Source organism: Phyllobates terribilis, unplaced genomic scaffold, assembly GCF_046119375.1.
Source record: "Phyllobates terribilis strain yellow unplaced genomic scaffold, ASM4611937v1 Scaffold_7__3_contigs__length_470593459, whole genome shotgun sequence".
NCBI classification, from domain to species: Eukaryota; Metazoa; Chordata; class Amphibia; order Anura; family Dendrobatidae; genus Phyllobates; species Phyllobates terribilis.
Genome location: NW_027362767.1, coordinates 64,120,126 through 64,135,328, shown reverse-complemented (window position 1 = coordinate 64,135,328; position 15,203 = coordinate 64,120,126). Strand labels below are relative to the sequence as shown.

General features: G+C 48.3%; 1 long non-coding RNA gene across 1 annotated transcript in view; it reads right to left on the bottom strand.

The window, feature by feature from the left end:
- Positions 1-1,025: 1,025 nt before the first annotated feature.
- Positions 1,026-15,203, bottom strand: part of LOC141152868 (uncharacterized) — a 270,377-nt gene continuing 256,199 nt past the window's right edge. The window contains exon 4 of the long non-coding RNA XR_012247175.1: positions 1,026-1,163. This is a non-coding gene — a long non-coding RNA (uncharacterized lncRNA). The remainder of the gene's footprint in view (positions 1,164-15,203) is intronic.

The window sequence follows — 15,203 nt, the reverse complement described above, 5'->3', positions numbered from 1 at the left end:
TTCTCCTTGTTTGTTGCCCATGCTTTGTGCATTTGTATAAAAACATTTTAGTTTGTGATTGGTTTCTCTTCCTCCCATATTTTTATTTAGATTTTTTTGTCTTTGTTCTTTCTTTCCACTTCCAGTAGCAGAGATCTCAATAGTATTTGTCAGCTGTATGGCTTTTTCTGGCCTTTTGCTTCCCTTCCCACATTGTTCTAGTTTAAAGCTCTCCTGATGAGTGTAGCAATGGGTTGGCCAAGGGATAAACTAATTTTTTAAAAGAGCATCAACTGGGTAAAAAAAAAAAAAAGGAATAATCTCACCGATCCCTCGTTGTTCCTGTTCAGGTACTTACCTGATCCTCATGGGTCTTTACTTCTTGGGCCCATTTTGACACACTAGATATGGCCAGAAATGCCGGGCCACTGCTGTGTCCTGCCTGTGATTGACTGAGCAGTGATTTCCAGCCCGATTGAGAAGAAAATAACCAGGGGTATTAGTGCGAGCATGGAAATGAGGTGTGGGGGGAAGCGGTGAAGGTTAGTTATTCTGACTCCATGACTAAGCTGCAAGCATAGGGCGCTGTGAGACACCGTTTCTAGGCTGTCTCTTTACTGTACTCACACGAAGTGATGTCCTCAGATTAGTTTAACACGACTGCAGGAAGCACCTTGTTGAAGATTCAGAAGAAGATTTATTTTCTAGCAGAATTCTTGATGATGTGCAAATGTACAGCAGGTAAAACAGACTTTTTTGGAAACAGGCTGGAATCACATGAGCTTCTAACATGGCTGAAGATGGTGAATGAGGAAGAAGAATGGGGAAGAAGGAAGGAGAAACTGACATCACAACTACATCAGAGAGAGACAGGGAGAGAGAAAGGGCAAACTTATAAGGAAGGCAAACCTTACTGTATAGCAACAAAACAACAAGAAATAACAACTCAATGATAGTGCAATACTGTCTGCAAGATTCCCAAATCATGGGACATGACATTAGTATTATTTTTTTTTAAATTAGACCACTTTTTAAAAATAATTTTTAGCCCCTAGGCACCTCCTTTAAACATGGTTTAAAACTTTAGTAAAATACCTTTAATACAGAATCTGACATTGCTTTGTTTTCAGCAGTCTAATTTTTTCCCAACATTGGACAGTCACAGAAATTGGAATCTTGCAAGTCTGGAAATCAGAAGAATAGGTGAAGATAGTTAATCTGATAAATCTTGTAATTAAGTGATAGCAGCATATTAGATCTTAAAATTGCTCGCTTTTGAAATGTCCATTAATTCTCACTATACATATAGAAGTTATACATTCCTCAACATTCTCATACCTTAAAAAGCATTTTATTTGGTGATCTAAATCAGATCTTTCACCAGATTTCACAATACAAACCATATGCATTATTTAATAGATCTCTCAGACTTAATGGGACTCTTGTATTTACTTTTAAAATCCACATCAGAATGGCTGTATAACCCTGATAATATAATGAGCATTTTATAAGCACAGCTATAGGATGAAACAACTCCTGAGTCTAAAGAGTATTTTGTCTCTGTCCACTCAGCCAAGTCTGACATCTGCAGCTTGTACTGAGCAGTGTGAGATCTCGAAAGGAAGGAGGTACACTGAGGAGCTGTCAATCAGGCTAGGTGGGCTGAGATTGCGTTAAACTTTCATATAAAATGTTACAGCCATTCTGATATGGATTTTCAAAGTAAGTACACCAGTCGGACCAGGTTTAAATGATCTATTTAATAATGTATGCACTCTGCCTTGTGAAATTTAGTGACAGATCTGCTTTAAGACTTAAAAACGGGTGAAATGCACACAGCACTGCAACTTGCATGTGCCCTGTATGATGACTTCCAGAGTATTTCTGGGCAGGCCTGTAAAGACTCCATGTGCTACTGACGCGCCCCTGGGCCTGTGTCGCGCTGCGTTGCGCACGCGGGAGCTTACCCGGAGCCGGATCTGTTTAGGGTTGTAGTCTCGTGGCGGTGACCCGGTCCGTGCCCAGGGAGTCAAACTGGACGGCAGTCTGTTAGCGGTAGAAAATGGTTGATGACTACGCCACCCGTTGAATGCAGCCAGGGGGCTGCTGCTGCAGGGCAGACCGCTGAGGCCGGTGGAAGGATGGTGCAGCGTGATAGTATAACCCCCAACGGGAGGGGTATGGCCTCAGGGCAGCCGACGTGGATGATGGGGGTAGCAGGAACCACTCAGAGACGGTATGGTAGCGTTCAGGGTCTTTACTGGTAACAACGATAGACCCTCCCGGAGTACTTGCTAGCGAACGGGGCCTGGTCAGTCCTTGAGCAGATGGGATCTCCCCTGGCCAGGCGTAGTTGTAGGCCTCCCAAGCTGACTGTACTCTTCTGGCTACCTTGCTAGAAGCTGATGTAAGTAGCCCACGTCCCTGAGTGTACCGTGTGGTGCTCACCCGTATGGCCGGTGACTCGGGGCCTTCTAATGGCTTCCGCTCCACGATGGCGGTGCTGGTCCCACGCGTGTGACCGGGCCTTCGGGCTTCTGGGCCAGGGGACCTGAAATCCCCTGCCTGACGGATTCTGCTGCTGGGTAGAAGTTAGTCCCCACAGCCTCGGACTCCGGGTCCGGTAAAGAATCTTCTTAGTCAGGGCGAGCTCTTTAGCTGCCAGCCCCTGACTCCTTGTGACTCTGCTGCTTCCTATGCTGCTCTTGTCTCTACTCTTCCTGGACTCACTAACCCTGCCTCAGCCCCGGGTTTATACAGGGGAAGTTCTTCCCCTCCCAAGGCTGGGCAGGAGGTGTGGCATGCACAGGATCCCTGACCAAAGGACCTCCCACCTGCTCTCAGACGTAATATCTCTATCACTGTGACAACCAGACCCCTGGGGTGTCACACTACCATATGGACAGTAAGTAATTATTTTAGGGAATAATATCTCTTTAACATAGCATATGAAATCTGTGAGAGAAAAAACCCTCCATGTCCATTTGTGTAAAATAGGAGGTTTAATTCCCCTGGTACCATATATTACAGATCCCTGCTGCTACGGTCCCTAATATAGCTCTGTTCATGGGACCGAAATCACCTAGCTAGCGATACCTCTGACCATATCCATACACTGGCCTTATAAGGTACATGTATATTTACATGACAGGACCACATTATCTCATTTAAGGAAGTCCCAAAGTGACAAAGCATAAGCACATACCCTTGTAGGGAATATAGACCCTATAAAAAAAAAATCACACTGCTAGCGTTCTAATCATTGCAGAAACTACCGTTTAATAAAATATGCTAATTATTGTGTTTGGTGCACCCAGAGTGTGGCCAAAAGGCTCAGTGCACTGTTCTGCTCACTTGTTTTTCATACACTGCTTTCTTCTCTGGGGAATGATGGTGCAGGCTTGCCTGGAGCAAGCACTCTCAGTAGTGAAGGCTTTTGCAAGCCAGTCAGTTAGGATAGCTGGGATATGCAAAACCAGAGGGCGGATTGCTGCACTGAGCTCACCGGCCACACCTAGGGTGCACACAGCACCATAATTAGCATATATTTTATTAAACTTAAATTTCTGCAGTGATTACAGAACTAAAGCTACAATTTTTATAGGGGCTACATCCCCTACAAGACTATATGTTTAGTTTATACAGTTGGTGTGAGCTGACAGACTCCCTTTAAATATACAGTACAGACCAAAAGTTTGGACACACCTTCTCATTTAAAGATTTTTCTGTATTTTCATGACTATGAAAATCGTACATTCACACTGAAGGCATCAAAACTATGGATTAACACATGTGGAATTATATACTTAACAAAAAAGTGTGAAACAACTGAAAATATGTCTTATATTCTAGGTTCTTCTGTAATGCACACGCCTGGGCTGAGTGGTGTGTGCGTGTATATGTAGTGATTCCACTGGACCGTGCCGGAGAGTGAATGCCTGGAGGGGCGTAACTAAGTATCCACCCGATCCGACCAGGGTCGCACGACGGCATACGACGCCAGTGCACCAAGGAGGAACCGAGCAGAGGGACTAGGTGCTACTCCAGGACAGACCCCGGACACGGCTGTTGACCCACACAGGGGAATACAGGAACAGGCAGGCTAGGCTGGCACACAGACTGCTGGGCATAGGCAGACACGGCTGGTATGCAGACTGGCGGATGCTGGCAAGCACGACTGGTATGCAGGCAGGGAGGTACTGGCAGGTACGACAGGTTGGAGCACCGAGTGGATAGGACCCAGTACAGACTGGGACTCAGGAACAGAACCGCAGACGCGGTGGACAAACAGCAGAGTGAGGCCGCCCAGAGCAGCGAGCAAGAGCAGAACAAGACGAGACCGCCTGGAGCGGTGAGCGGGAGAAGAGCAGGACGAGGCCGCCTGAAGCGGTGCGCGAGAGAGGAGCAGGACGAGACTGCCGAAGCAGCGAGCAAAGGGTCAGAGCAGAGCGAGACTGCCGGAGCAGCGAGCAAAGGGTCATAGCAGAGCGAGACTGCCGGAGCAGCGAGCAAAGGGTCAGAGCAGAGAGAGACTGCCGGAGCAGCGAGCAAAGGGTCAGAGCAGAGAGAGACTGCCGGAGCAGCGAGCAAAGGGGTCAGAGCAGAGCGAGACTGCCGGAGCAGCGAGCAAAGGGGTCAGAGCAGAGCGAGACTGCTGGAGCAGGGAGCAAAGGGGTAGAGCAGAGCGAGACTGCCGGAGCAGTGAGCAAAGGGTCAGAGCGGAAGAAGACTGCCGGAGCAGTGAGCAAAGGGTCAGAGCAGGCCAGAACCGCCGGAGCGGTGAGCAAAGGCAGAGCAGGCTAGAACCGCCGGAGCGGTGAGCAAGGCAGAGCAGGGGGACAGGGCTCTGTTCACATGGAACAGACAGGAAGGGAAAGGCAGAACCAGATACCCACAGGGTACTTGCAGTGAAGTAGCAAGTGGACCACAAACTCACAAACGGGAGTACAGGGACAACGAGTAGGAGTTAGGTACGGGATCAGATTCTGCAGGAAAAGGGAAGGTTCGGACATAGAGAAAAACAGGTAACAGGCTAGGAGAGTATTCAGACAAGAACAGACAAAGCAGCAAGATACAGGAGTGGGTCTAGGTATGCGGCCCCTAGAAGGCGGAACGAACAGGCTAGGAGCGTGTTCAGACAGGAACAGGCAAGATACAGGAATGGGTCTAGGTATGCAGCCCCTAGAAGGCGGAAAGAACAGGCTAGGAGTGTGTACACACAGGCCTGGAAATACAGCCTCCAGGATAGGCAGAAGACAACAGGCTAGAAGATAGTACAGACAGGACACAGTTCAGACACGGGAACTGATACCGAAGGCAGGGAACAGGAAAGGACCTGGCACGACAGCGACAGAAGCCAACTGACAGAACACAATGCTCAGGCCGGGTTTCTTGGGAGGAGCTGGGTTAAATACCAGGTGACAGACAGCAATAGGCTGAGGATGCATCAGGGGTGTGTCTGCAGCAGGTACAAGAAACAGGAAGTGATCGGGCGCCGCCCTTAAGCAGCAGAATCAGAGGCAAGCAGACAGCATGGAGGGAAGCCAGGCTAGCAGACTGGACTGGAGATCAAGTGCGCGCTCTTGCACAGTGGGAGATGGACCACTATGCAAGGACGCCGCCAGGTATGTTACAGTACCCCCCCCCTTACGCCCCCTCTTCTTCAGGCCTGCCAGAATGTTCCGCAGGGAATTTGAGGGCCAATCCTTCACTTCAAGGAGATCACTTCCACTGTCCCCAGGAAAAACTGGTCTCATCTGGTTAGCTAGGATGCTACCTCCTATCCAGCCATCCTCAGCAACAGACGAAACGGGTGGAGTACCAGGAACAGCACACAAGGAAGTCTCTCTCCACTTATTATCAGGTAGCACCCCGAAGAGTTCAGGAGACAACTGGAGGTCCTCCGCCTGGTCAGAGGGGTGTAGAGACTCGGGGATAACTTCTGCTTCGGAGTACACTAGGTCGGACTCACTGGACGAAGCGGGCGAGGTATCAGGTACAGAGTATAGGGAAGACTCTGTCCATTCGCTACCAGGTAGCACCCCGAAGGGTTCTGGAGACAACTGGAGGTCCTCCGCCTGGTCGGAGGGGTGTAGAGACTCGGGGTTAACTACCGCTTTGAGGTACCCATTGTCAGGCTCACAGGACGGAGCGGACGAAGTATCGGGTACCGGGTGTAGGGAAGTCTCTCTCTATTTGTCATCAGGTGGTATCCCGGAGGATTCAGGAGGCAACAAGGGGTCCTCCGCCAGGTAGTAGAGACGCACAGACTCGGAGGTAATCACTGCTTCGGAGTACCCTTGGACAGGCTCACCGGATAAAGTGGGTGAAGCATCAGATACCGGGTGCAGGAAGTCCTCCTGTGTGGATTTTAGGTGGGCAGAAGTCTCTTCGGGCAGGAGAACTGGTGCGCTGCCCACGCACATTACCCGTCGGGGCTGCTCCGGGATACAGGGAAGTGAAGCTTCAGCAGGGACTTCCAGGTTGGGGTCAGGAGTTCTTTGGGAGGACAGACCCTGGCGTGACGGCTTGTCTCTACGCCTAGCACGTCTGGACTGCCTCTTGAGGTTGGGAGGAGTATTCCGGAGAGCGTAGTCATCCTGTGTGGATTCTGGGTGGGCAGTAGTCTCTTCGGGCAGGAGGACTAGTGCGCTACCCACACACATTACCCCTACGGGGCTGCTCCGGGTTATTGGGAAGTGAAGCTTCAGCAGCAGCCTCTGGATTAGGGTCATCGAAGACCATTAGAAAGGCCACTAGGAAGGCCATTATGTCCAGGATGATAGGATCCTGTGCGTCCCATAGGGGGGTGATCCATTTCAAGGCATCACCCGCTAGGTAAGACATCATGAATCCCACCTTAGCCCGATCGGTGGGAAAACAAAGAGGGTAGAACTTGAAGTGTAGCATGCATTGCTCCACAAATGCACGACTCAGTCTTGGATCCCCATAGTACAGTGGCGGATCTGCAGGAACGAGTGCTGATAGATCCATCTGGACGGATGCATAATTCGCCGGGAACTCAGCTGGTAGCAAAAAAAATAAATTTCCTCTAGATGCATGTATTCGCTGGAAAAAGTCTCAGAGAGCGAAGGCCGTGGGGCTCAACGAGAACCATGGCCTGAGCATGCTGTAATGCACACGCCCGGGCTGAGTGGCGTGTGCGTGTATATGTAGTGATTCCACTGGACCGTGCCGGAGAGTGAATGCCTGGAGGGGCGTAACTAAGTATCCACCCGATCCGACCAGGGTCGCACAACGGCATACGACGCCAGTGCACCAAGGAGGAACCGAGCAGAGGGACCAGGTGCTACTCCAGGACAGACCCCGGACACGGTTGTTGACCCACACAGGGGAATACAGGAACAGGCAGGCTAGGCTGGCACACAGACTGCTGGGCATAGGCAGACACGGCTGGTATGCAGACTGGCGGATGCTGGCAAGCACGACTGGTATGCAGGCAGGGAGGTACTGGCAGGTACGACAGGTTGGAGCACCGAGTGGATAGGACCCAGTACAGACTGGGACTCAGGAACAGAACCGCAGACGCGGTGGACAAACAGCAGAGTGAGGCCGCCCAGAGCGGCGAGCAAGAGCAGAACAAGACGAGACCGCCTGGAGCGGTGAGCGAGAGAAGAGCAGGACAAGGCCGCCTGGAGCGGTGCGCGAGAGAGGAGCAGGACGAGACTGCCGAAGCAGCGAGCAAAGGGTCAGAGCAGAGCGAGACTGCCGGAGCAGCAAGCAAAGGGTCAGAGCAGAGCGAGACTGCCGGAGCAGCGAGCAAAGGGTCAGAGCAGAGCGAGACTGCCGGAGCAGCGAGCAAAGGGTCAGAGCAGAGAGAGACTGCCGGAGCAGCGAGCAAAGGGGTCAGAGCAGAGCGAGACTGCCGGAGCAGCGAGCAAAGGGGTCAGAGCAGAGTGAGACTGCTGGAGCAGCGAGCAAAGGGGTAGAGCAGAGAGAGACTGCCGGAGCAGTGAGCAAAGGGTCAGAGCGGAGGAAGACTGCCGGAGCAGTGAGCAAAGGGTCAGAGCAGGCCAGGACCGCCGGAGCGGTGAGCAAAGGCAGAGCAGGCTAGAACCGCCGGAGCGGTGAGCAAGGCAGAGCAGGCAAGAACCACCGGAGCGGTGAGCAAGGCGGAGCAGGGGGGACAGGGCTCTGTTCACATGGAACAGACAGGAAGGGAAAGGCAGAACCAGATACCCACAGGGTACTTGCAGTGAAGTAGCAAGTGGACCACAAACTCACAAACGGGAGTACAGGGACAACGAGTAGGAGTTAGGTACGGGATCAGATTCTGCAGGAAAAGGGAAGGTTCGGACATAGAGAAAAACAGGTAACAGGCTAGGAGAGTATTCAGACAAGAACAGACAAAGCAGCAAGATACAGGAGTGGGTCTAGGTATGCGGCCCCTAGAAGGCGGAACGAACAGGCTAGGAGCGTGTTCAGAGAGGAACAGGCAAGATACAGGAACGGGTCTAGGTATGCAGCCCCTAGAAGGCGGAAAGAACAGGCTAGGAGCGTGTACACACAGGCCTGGAAATACAGCCTCCAGGATAGGCAGAAGACAACAGGCTAGAAGATAGTACAGACAGGACACAGTTCAGACACGGGAATTGATACCGAAGGCAGGGAACAGGAAAGGACCTGGCACGACAGCGACAGAAGCCAACTGACAGAACACAATGCTCAGGCCGGGTTTCTTGGGAGGAGCTGGATTAAATACCAGGTGACAGACAGCAATAGGCTGAGGACGCATCAGGGGTGTGTCTGCATCAGGTACAAGAAACAGGAAGTGATCGGGCGCCGCCCTTAAGCAGCAGAATCAGAGGCAAGCAGACAGCATGGAGGGAAGCCAGGCTAGCAGACTGGACTGGAGATCAAGTGCGCGCTCTTGCACAGTGGGAGATGGACCACTATGCAAGGACGCCGCCAGGTATGTTACATCTTCAAAGTAGCCACCTTTTGCTTTGATGACTGCTTTGCACACTCTTGGCATTCTCTTGATGAGCTTCAAGAGGTAGTCACCGGATATGGTTTTCACTTCCCAGGTGTGCCCTGTCAGGTTTAATAAGTGGGATTTCTTGCCTTATAAATGGGGTTGGGACCATCAGTTGTGTTGTGCAGAAGTCTGGTGGATACACAGCTGATAGTCCTACTGAATAGACTGTTAGAATTTGTATTATGGCAAGAAAAAAGCAGCTAAGTAAAGAAAAACGAGTGGCCATCATTACTTTAAGAAATGAAGGTCAGTCAGTGCGAAAAATTGGGAAAACTTTGAAAGTGTCCCCAAGTTCAGTTGCAAAAACCATCAAGCGCTACAAAGAAACTGGCTCACATGAGGACCACCCCAGGAAAGGAAGACCAAGAGTCACCTCTGCTTCTGAGAATAAGTTTATCCGAGTCACCAGCCTCAGAAATCGCAGGTTAACAGCAGCTCAGATTAGAGACCAAGTCAATGCCACACAGAGTTCTAGCAGCAGACACATCTCTTCAACAACTGTTAAGAGGAGACTTTGTGCAGCAGGCCTTCATGGTAAAATAGCTGCTAGGAAACCACTGCTAAGGACAGGCAACAAGCAGAAGAGACTTGTTTGTGCTAAAGAACACAAGGAATGGACATTAGACCAGTGGAAATCTGTGCTTTGGTCTGAGGAGTCCAAATTTGAGATCTTTGGTTCCAACCACCGTTTCTTTGTGCAACGCAGAAAAGGTGAACGGATGGACTCTACATGCCTGGTTCCCACCGTGAAGCATGGAGTAGGAGGTGTGATGGTGTGGGGGTGCTTTGCTGGTGACACTGTTGGGGATTTATTCAAAATTGAAGGCATACTGAACCAGCATGGCTACCACAGCATCTTGCAGCGGCAAGCTATTCCATCCGGTTTGCGTTTAGTTGGACCATCATTTCTTTTTCAACAGGACAATGACCCCAAACACACCTCCAGGCTGTGTAAGGGCTATTTGACCAAGAGGGAGAGTGATGGGGTGCTACGCCAGATGACCTGGCCTCCACAGTCACCAGACCTGAACCCAATCGAGATGGTTTGGGGTGAGCTGGACCGCAGAGTGAAGGCAAAAGGGCCAACAAGTTCTAAGCATCTCTGGGAACTCCTTCAAGATTGTTGGAAGACCATTTCCAGTGACTACCTCTTGAAGCTCATCAAGAGAATGCCAAGAGTGTGCAAAGCAGTCATCAAAGCAAAAGGTGGCTACTTTGAAGAACCTAGAATATAAGACATATTTTCAGTTGTTTCACACTTTTTTGTTAAGTATATAATTCCACATGTGTTAATTCATAGTTTTGATGCCTTCAGTGTGAATGTACAATTTTCATAGTCATGAAAATACAGAAAAATCTTTAAATGAGAAGGTGTGTCCAAACTTTTGGTCTGTACTGTATATCATACATAAAATTAAAGGTTCATTCCACCTAACACATTTAAACATTTTTCCTGATGTCTCCTGACATGCATGGACCCATTGCCCTTTGAAGCGGAATAAACTTTTGTGGATTAAAACATACATCAAATTTCATAAAGCGCTGAAAATTAATAACAAAGTCTCCACATGATAGGAAATCTTAGATATATTTTAGAATAGATTCTTAATGAAAACAGATCCGTTACGGAGACGACAATAACATCTGCACCACCTACAGATGGAAAAGAGAATTGCACAAGTGAGTTTTATTATAAACAATCAAATTCACACTGCATGCGCTGGCTCACACATCTGTGGACATGTAATAAGACACAGACCACACACTTCTGAATTTATTCTAGTTTACAGCTTGCACTTTTAATCAAATACATTCTTGGAACATAAAATATCCTGATCTGAACTCTCTTAGTAATGTAATGGGAAAACCGAAACACACACACACAAAAAATGTGCTGATGAAATATGTAAATACTCCCAAAAGAACGAATGAACTCAAGCACATTATGGCTCTGCATGAGATCCGAGTTGTAATATAAGACCAGTCTAACACTATATTATAGTTGTGTATGACTATAAATTCACAGAGGCATATCAAGGTTTATTTCTCTGATTCAGAGTATCCAACAGAAACAAAATGATTGTAATACATGACCACAAGGACTCCATGGACTGCCATGTTCAAATATCTTTTGGCCAAATTCAGACGTTTGTGATGTATAGACCAGGCTTACATGCTCCCGACCCAAACTGCACGACCGCAGCTATGCCTATGAGCTGATGAGTTTGCATCGGGAGACCCAAAGTCAGTACATGGACCGTATTTCTTGTATGCCTGAATTTGGCCTTAAAAAATGCTGTATCGGTACTGTTGATTTCCTTACTGCTTAGTACAGTTGTAAGAGTGTTGCAGTTTGAGCAACTTGCAGATTATGGGCTTTTGCAGAAATAAATGGAAGATGGAGGCATAATTACATTTTTGCAGAACACCATAAACTTTACATTTTTATGTATTTCTGTCTTTCCATAGGACATATAAGTTTAGTTCTACCCAACAATCTGAATAATGATACAGATATAGCGGCCTGGTGGTTTTTCTTACTCTGTCAACATTAATCTGTGTCACAGCTCTTTCACAAGCACCATGACGGATACACACTGGGTTTCGCCACACGTAAAATTACTTTCTACCCTAGGAATGAAAAGTGACTATACATTTCTCATGTACAGTCATCCTACCTTGTGCCTCTGTTTTCCTCCCGCCACTTCCTTTTCTTAGATCGGCATAGCTTTCCTTCTGCTTCCAAGATGATCAATTTGTGTTCTGTTTCTTCTGCTTCCAAGATGGTTATTGCCACTACAGTAACATGAGGAACACAACGGTAAGTCTAAATCATGCCTCCTCTGCCTTTCCTATCCAACAGCACAGAAAAAGGCAGAGGAGAGGTGGTTTAGACTTACCACTGCACTTATTATGCTACTGTGGTGGACATGGCCAATAAGGAACAGAACACAGATATGAGCAAACGAGGCAACCGAAGGCAGAGTGACAATGTGAGATGTATAGTTATTTATTAATCCCAAGGTGAAGGGTCATTTTAACAAGAGCAAATTGATGTCTCAAGTCAACACTTCCACCAGTTGCAAACAAAAGCTCAGGTTATGAAGCAAGCTCCGCCAAGGCACTTCCGTACCTGCAATCTTACTACTGAGGTAATCCGTGTCACTAACACCAGATTGGGATAAGGCTGGATATGCTCACGGGCTCAGGGTGAGGAGAAGCTGCCAGGGACTGGCCTGTCTGTTTAGTCTTTCACGCAGCTTGGTCGCCGGAGACTTTTAAACTATGTTTTTGTCATGCTAGGTATGGGAAGAACCCAGCGTATGACGATGGGAAAAGGGGGGAAGCCCAGCAACTAGGGAAAGGGGGAGTGGAGACCCCTAAGCAGATCTAACAACACCCTGACTCCCCTATGGTCCCTAAATAGGTTCTGCATCTATCGCCGAAGGATACCTTAGCCCTGGCTGACCCTAGAGCTAGGCCCTAGGTAGGGAGGGGGAGGGGTGAGCACTAGTCAGCCCCACTGCAACTAAAAAGACAAACAAGAGAAACATACAAGGGGATACATTTAGCTTTGAGAAGACATCAGAGAGATAATGACTACAATCCACAACGGAACTCCAAGAAGAATCTAGCCGACTGCTAGAATTCCAGACCTGAACAGAGGAATTAACTCTATCATCAGCAACTCTCTGGAGAAACTGAGTGTATTTAAAGATACAGCAAGAGTGTGTCAATTAGCAGCAGAAAGTGGAGATCACTGCTGGGTCCTAGAGAGGGGGGGATGATGAAAGGATCAAGAAGGAGTCTGCAAGGCGAAGCGCAGCGACCTTCTACAGCCGGATCCAGAATGACTGTCTGTCAAACCTGACACATCCGTGACAGTATCCACGTTCTACGAGTTGCCTGCGGACACTCAGGACCAGGTTTCTCTGGATGAGAGGAATGGAAAGAACGAACCAACCTAGGGGCATTCACCTCCAATGCTGAAATCCACATCCTTTCCTCTGGACCATAACCCCTCCAGTGCACCAAGTAATGAAGGGAACAATGTTGAAGATGAGAACCCACAATCTTCGAAATTTGGAACTCCAAATTGCCATCATCCATGATTCGGAGCGGCGGCAGGGGGGAGGACTCAAGAAGTACCACATACTTCTTGAGCAGAGACCTGAGAAACACATTGTGGATCCTAAGAGCCTGAGGCAACTTAAGACGAAACGCTGCTGGGTTAATGATGACGGTTAGGTTATAGGGACCAATAAATCTAGGTCCTAGCTTCCAGTAGGGAACCTTCAACTTGATATTCCTGGTAGACAACCACACAAAAGTCATTCACACTTAGGTTTGGACCTGGCGAGCGTTTCCTGTCAGACATATGTTTGTATCTATCTCCCATGACCTTCAAATTACTCTGAAAAAACGGTCCTCCTCAGGAACTCTTGAAGCCTCTTCCCCACTAAAGGTACCAAACTGTGGATGAAAACCGTATGCACCAAACAAAAGGTGACCTGCCAGTAGATTTTTGGCGATGATTATTAATAGCAAACTCGGCCAACGGTAAGTAGGATGCCCAATCCTCCTGGTTCTCGGAGACTAAACACCTGAGGTAAGTCAACAGGTGTTTCTCCAAATTCTGATTAATGTGCTCGGTCTGTCCATTCGACTGAGGATGGAAGGCAGAAGAAAAAAAAGACAACTGCACCCCCAGTCGAGTACAGAAAGCTTTCCAGAATTTAGAAACAAACTGGGTCCCCCAATCTGACACCACATCAGAAGGAACCCCGTGAAGCTTGCTTCACGATCTCATTAATGAATACATGAGCAAGAGTCTTGGCATTCGGAAGTGCCAGTAATGCGATGAAATTAACCATTTTACTGAGCCTATCTCCAACCACCAGAACCACAGTCTTGCATGCAGATACTGGTAGGTCAGTAATAAAACCCATGGACAAGTGTGTCCATGGTCTGCTAAGAATAGGCAGCAGAAGAAGAGAACCAGAAGGTTGGGTATGCGATACTTTAGAACGCGCGCAAATACTGCAAGCAGACACATGTTCAACCCCATCCTGATGCAACCCCGGCCACCAAAAACTACCAGAAAGGAGGTCTGCAGTTGCCTTACCACCTGGATGACCAGCAAGCAGTTGTGATGTTCCCTAATTACTTTACGGCGCAGATAAGATGGTACAAATAACCTCCCAGAAAGGGCAGGAGGCAGGGGCGCCCTGAGTCTCCAACACCTCTCCCTCCAGGTCAGGGTACAAAGCCGAAATGACTACCCCCTTCTGCAAAATAGGGGCAGGGTTCTCATGGTCACCACCACCAGAGAAGGTCCGGGATGAAGAATCAGCCTTGATGTTTTTAACCCCCGAGACGGAAAGTGACAACAAAATTTAACCTAGTAAAAAACAGAGACCATCTAGCCTGCCTAGGGTTGAGCCGTTTAGCAAACTGAAGATATGACAGGTTTTTATGGTCCGTGATGACAGTAATAGGATGGACTGCCCCCTCCAACCAATGTCGCCATTCTTCGAAAGCCAATTTAAATCGCCAAAAGCTCTCTATCACCCACGTCATAATTTGTCTCGACCGAAGACAATTTTTTGGAAAAGAAAGTGCATGGACACCATTTACCAGGGGACTGACCCTGAGACGACACAGCCCCAACCTCTACCTCCGACGCATCAAGTTCTACAATGAAAGATTGAGAAACATCGGGTTGACTGAGTATATGTGCTATGGCAAAACATCTCTTTAAGGAGGAAAAAGCCTGCTGCACGGCATTTGACCATTTAGAAAGATCAGACCCCTTTCTTGTCATGTCAGTGAGGGGTTTCACAATTACCGAATAATTTTGGATAAATTTCCGGTAAAAATTAGTAAAGCCCAGAAAGTGCTGTACTGCCTTCAGGTTCTCGGGACAGTCCCAATCAAGTACAGCACGGATCTTCTCCGGATCCATCTGAAAACCCGATGATGACGACAGGTACCCAAAAATTGCACCTCCTGGACAGTGAAAACACATTTCTCTAGTTTGGCAAATAGTTTGTTATCTCTTAATATTTGTAGTACCTGTTGACCTTGATGTATCTCAAAATCAGATGAGTAACCCAAAATATCATCCAAATAGACCACCACAAACCCGCGCACTAAATGATGGAAAATATTGTTTATGAAACGCTGGAACACCGCAGGTGCATTGGTCAGACCAAAAGGCATAACC